At 47.9% G+C, this 6,000-nt stretch overlaps 1 protein-coding gene across 1 annotated transcript in view; it reads right to left on the bottom strand.

The window, feature by feature from the left end:
• Positions 1-6,000, bottom strand: part of LOC128887947 (uncharacterized) — a 478,906-nt gene that overhangs the window by 398,323 nt on the left and 74,583 nt on the right. The gene's annotated exons all lie outside the window — the stretch shown is intronic.

Below are 6,000 nucleotides of genomic sequence, written 5' to 3'. Positions count from 1 at the left end.
GCGCGCGTAGACCGTTGGAGCGGCCGCGGTAGCGAAGGCTACGCGCTAGGCGGCAGCGTCAATGTCCTTCGATGCACGTCAAGTCACTTGTTCGCGTACAAGCGCGGCCGCCAGCGCGTAGCCTTCGCTACCGCGGCCGCTCCAACGGTCTACGCGCGCTCTGATTGGTCGGGGTTTTCGCTTAATATCTCCTTAACGAAGCCCCATCCGACATTTTTGCAAAGGAAATTGTTGTTCAGAATCGTCTCAGCTACCCCCCACTTCCGGCTCCTCCCCGACTTTTGGGACACCCTGTATAAAACGAGTATCAAGTATTTTCCTTTCGAGCCATCAAATATGCAAGTGTTCCATAACTAAAAACATTCTTTTATCGTTTCCTTTCTTCTAAATCTCGCTGTATCTTAAGCTCCGCAAAGGTTAACGCGCCACAGCCGAGTGTCGTCGTCGGTATTCAAATTCTCGCGTACACCAACGATCTTTCTTAAACGACATTGTTCTCACATGCCTCGTCGAGAGATTCGCGGCGGGAACGTACCTGTTTAGCATCGCATTTAGCAGAATCACGCCGCCACTTTGGCCTAATACTCGTGACTGTCGCTATAAATGATGGATCGTTAGAGGCGGCTGTGTTCCCCGCGTAGATGATCCGGATGACTTGCACCGACTGAATTACGTCCCGCATGTTGCATATCATAGAGAAAATCCTTGCGCGTATATCATCGCGTGTACGCGAGGGGCGCGCGGGAGAGGCGTACGTCTATGGATTCACGTGATATAAACTGCTAGAAGCCAATTGGGGATGATAAATCTATTATTTTCGGCGAATCATGGAGCGACGGAGGGAAAAGCTGGATGATACACTCCGCGGACGTACAGGTGCTCGTTTGGTCGCTTCCGATGCGGAATCATCTCCAGCGAGTAATTATGCGGATGATACGGTTTACTTTGTGGCTTCGCGCTAAACGATCGTTCCGAGAAGAAAATTGAAATGGTAAACGTATTCGTGACACTGGGATTATTTTTCAAATTCGACCCTCGTCGTCTGTAGTTATCTTTGAGTAGAATAGAATAATTGTAGATCCTACATTTTTATTTGTACTTGTCTTCAGGCTCTTTAATCCTACATTATTACTAAACTACGTTTCGAATACGCTGGCCAGACATTCGGGAGAACTCAATTTTTCGTTGTACCGCTTCACGAAATCGAACATGGCGACAATGAACTTATACAAAAGTATAGAATAATGTTGACGACCTTTGAAACAGTGGTCAGTTGTTAATTCCGTTGATATTTTGTAGCCTGTCAGCGTGATATATACAAATTAATAATCCAATACTTTCAAAATAATGGTAGAATTTGTCCATTCATTTCACGTTCATGCTTCCTGCCCTGTCTCGTGGACAGCGACAGCCGTGTATACATACCGACGAATGACAGATCGATTATCGAACGTTTCGTGCTATAATTTAGAATATTTAGATGAATCGGTACACAGTAGCGCTTTGCAAAACGATTCCAATAATTCGTGTGCGTATCAGTAGTTGCAATCCTTATGATTAAACATCGCTCGATTTGAGTTAATCCTAACCATCCACAACAATTACAAACACGTAATATAATTAATTCGTATCGCGAGAAAATATGTAATTCATCGACTTCTGGAGACACATATGCATGCAAGGACTCGATCCATACCTAGAGGAACTTATAACGATACGAAATTTCCAGTGTCGAAAATTTCATTTGCAATCTTTTCGCAATTAGAAAGGTCCGCTAGCCAGCTGCAGAATGGATCGGACAACACGCGTTCCTCGAAACGGCTCGTTAACGGGAACGCCGATGGGCTCTCGCCTATTTCCGCGAGGCCGTCCATTCCGACACAATGTGCCTGGCATTAACGAAATACTCGTCGAGTACGTATCAAGCATCGATCATTACGAGACCCGCGGGCTTCGCAGGGTATTCCGGTAACGGTCTATCGCCGCAATAATCGTCGACACGCGTAATAATCATGTCGTTTAATGACAATTGATGAGAGCCAGGAATACGCTCGCGCTTTATACGTCGAACGGCGGCGCTTATGCTCGGTCCAACGATATCCGCGATTCGCGCGTAACAACGCAGGCCGAACGCGTGGGCGATCAGCGCGAGCGAGTGCATCGGAGCGCGTATAGGTGCGCGTGCTTAGCATCGAGATGGGTGAAAACGCGTAGGTGGAGCGACGATTCTATTGTTGGCGCTCGGATATGCCATTACCTGCGATCAGTCAATATTTTCTCGTAACTGACCTCCGGTTTCGATGGCCTGGCTTGCTGTAAACCCCGAACGGTCGATCCGCTCGAACAGCCGACACGAGTGCAGCCCCCGGTGTGTTTCCTGGGGGCCGAAGGCGCACCATCGCTCTCGTTTCCCGAAACACGATGTTACAACGGTGAATATTTTCGCATAACTGACCTCCGGCGATTCCGGATGCGCGTTGATGAACTGTCTATATGCACTTCATTGCACCGGTTCCGGTACGAACCACCGCGCCTCGGGTAACCTGTGGAAACACAACGTTACAACAACGCGCTCAAATATTTGCGCCTTCCGAATCGAATTACACCAGTTTCTCTCTCTCTCTCTCTCTCTCTCTCTCTCTCTCTCTCTCTCTCTCTCGCGCACCACCACCCTTCGATCAGAGATATCGTTCCTTCTACGAGTGCGCTAATTAAAGCGCGCATATCGAAACGAGGCCGTAGTTCGATCCGCTCGTTGGCCGATTTATAATTAACGGGGAGGGTATGGATCGTTGATTCTTAACCGGAGATATTCAGAATAATGTATCTTCTTTGCTCGTCAATTTTACACCGAACAGCCGATTTTAATTAACTTCCTCGGAATTGCTGAACGCTGTACTACATCTACCCCAACGTCAAGGTTATTTTTGGATATGAAATAATCAGTTTTAAATAATATAGAAATTTAATTCATTTTAATTCAGTCCCGTAAATATTCGTGCCCTCTGTGTCTGTTACAAGAATTCGTCTGAATTGAACGAACAGATTCGATGTCTCCAAACAAATGTTTCATTATAAATATGTACGTGAATAAACATTACACGTGTGTATTTTTATAACGAAAAATTCATTTGAAAACATCGAACCTATAAATTAATTTCGACTTTATTCAATAACCATACAGTGTACGAATATTAATGGGACTGATTGTATACGAAAGAAATAATGAGCAGTGGCCACTGTACTTATCAATACTTCACGCCTAAACGATTTAACCTCCGCGCGCACGTGCTAGTGGGCCGAAACAATTTATTATCGGTGTAATCGTAAATTCGAATCGTGAAGTCATCCGGCCGCCTATAAATACAAAATGATGTAAAATTGCCCGAGCTGCCGCGAGCGTGTTAATATCGGACCGCGAAACGGCAGGACGCCGGGATTTTCGGGAAACACATTTTCCCAGGCCCCGAACCGTGTATAATGCGAATTTTCCACGGACGATAGGCGCCGCGCGATTTTTAATTAAAACAAATTGCGTTATAAGTGGTCCGTCCCTGATCGGCCGCGGCATCGATATTTCGAGGCTGGTTTACCCGCTAATATTTCCGTCGGCGCTCGCCATCAACACCGTGCGAGCGGAAAAAGTTCTCGATTACCGTCCGGATTATCGATGGATTTGTGCCGAGCAATTTGTACGCCGTGCGCGTACACGCGGTACGTTCGCTGGAGATAGGATATTTTTCAGTCGAGTTGCCCGCTGCTCGAGGCCAGACATCGAGAGCGCGCGCAAGCATCGAGGCAAGCGGTTCGCGAGCACGGAGTAATTGAGAGTAATTTTGCAAGGCCAATTTGCTGGGGAAATTTAAAACCAAAAAATTTGTCTCGACAACCCCTCCCCTCCCACCGCCACCCCCATCCCACGCCCCTCACGGTCGTGGATATCGTCGAGTAGCAAGCCTAACCCCTTCCCCCGCCCTCTTATCTCTCCCCCAATCCCTCGCGAAACCGGCATTCACCTGCATCATCGGGCAAACCTCGTTTCCCCGATGTAATTCTATTTTCACGCAGCCCCGGCGATCGTATGACTCGATTTTTCCACAATTTCCACGGCCGGCGAGGATGACGGGGGCGGGGAATTTCAATTAAATTACTCGCCCGTCTCTATTTCTCCTTCGCGCCGTATCCAGTCGACCAATCGACGGGGCGAGGAAGGAAAAAAATAACACGTTCCCCGATTACACTCGCGTCCATCGGATGCGAAGCGGTGACGAAGTTTTCGTCGTTTGCTTTTAATGGCTGCGCGTCCTCTCGCCGCGCTCTCGCGAGATTGCCGATGATTAATCAGCCCTGGCAGCCCCATTTTTAGGCACGTAGCACGCGACGACGATTACCTCTAAGCGAGACACCGTTTCCATTACATTTTGTCCCTCTTCTTCTTCTTCTTTTTTTTTTTTTTTTTTTTTTTTTTAATTCGTCCGACGAATCGCTTCGAACGTGGAACACCGATTACCGGTCGATGGCTTTCGCCAGACGAATTGCCACGGATAGACGCGCGGAATTAATTCCAACGAAAGCAATTACTCTTTCCCTGGGTCTGAAAAATGTAACGCGCGTTGTAACTCCGACGAGTGAAATCGCAAAATTGGGGAGGAAAACGAGGAAGAAAATAGTACTAATAAATTGAACCGCAACCTTCCTCGCCGTAGGGTTGAGGTGAAATAATATTTTCCGCGGGCGATGAAAATGAAACAACACGTTTATCAAATTCATTTTGTAGCACGAACTCGATACTGTGTGCCATCGCAATATTTTTCACTCGGGTTCGATTAAAAAACGGTTGGGCGAATTAGAGACCAAACGTAACGTGAAGAGAAGTCATGTATCAAAATTGAATCAAGGATGGATTTAAAGTACTGCAAACTCGGTATATTATTAATAAACTACCCCCTCAGAGCTGTCTACAACTGGATTAAACCGAACTTCCAGGAAGTAGAGTTTTAGGAAGTTGTCAACGAAATCCCCATGAAACAAAGGCGAAAGAAAACTGTTGTCCGAAAGAAACGGCGAACCTAAGCAAAAGTGTTTCCCTGAAGTTGGATCGGGAGGGTAGCAACAGTTGCATGCGAGTAAAATTGCGAAGTTACCTGCTGGAAAGCGGGCACGACTGCAGCGTAGACTCTCGGCGTGGGTTGACGCCGTGGGAATCCCCGGAGAATTGACGTATGACGTAATGCCGAAGGTACGTCGAGCGATACTCTTCTCCCTGTCCTTCCACTCCGAACCCTCCGACGCAACCCCTTACTCGCCACCTCCACGGCGTCCTCTGGCACAACGGCGATGTACGCGGGGACAATGGTGTACGCCAGTAACTACTGGTGGGCTCTGATTTTCTCCCCCGATGCATCAGCGATAAATGCATTTAGCTCGAGAACTGCATAGCTTGCTGCCGGATTTTTCAGCCCCGCTTCGCGCGGTTTTCACGCAGAGACGCAGCGCGAGCCCGCCTGCGCGCTGGTTGTACAGTCGAATGCAGTTTCCAGCGGCAAAGTGAATTAAAAATGCGTAATCGCGATCCCCGGGAACAGCGTTATTCCGCTGCAGTTGGCACAATTTTGCAGTTGTACGCAATTTATTTTCCGATTGGTCCGTCTCGGAGACGGGCAGTCGCAGGGGCAAAAATGCACGCGAACAAGTAACGGCGACAACCCCTTTGGGGCGTGTTACGCACGCTCGATCGGCGTTCGTTCTACGCGTCTCCCTACTTCCAGGCATCCGATATGTTTCTATCACCGCGAGTGGACGTCGTTTCGTCTTTGTTGCGTCCCACGAAACAAAAGAAACGCGCAATTCCGAACGATTTTCACCGAGTATTTAATTTACGTGAGGCAGAAAGGAATTCTCCGCGTGGCCAGGTATCGCCGTGGCGAGCATACACGGAAGCGAGATAATTAAAATTTAGCTATAACGAGGCACCTGCTGGCCTGCTTGAATTTCGCAATT

Source organism: Hylaeus anthracinus, unplaced genomic scaffold (assembly GCF_026225885.1).
Source record: "Hylaeus anthracinus isolate JK02 unplaced genomic scaffold, UHH_iyHylAnth1.0_haploid 11989, whole genome shotgun sequence".
In the NCBI taxonomy this organism is placed as follows: domain Eukaryota; kingdom Metazoa; phylum Arthropoda; class Insecta; order Hymenoptera; family Colletidae; genus Hylaeus; species Hylaeus anthracinus.
This window is presented reverse-complemented; position numbering and strand designations above follow the sequence as displayed.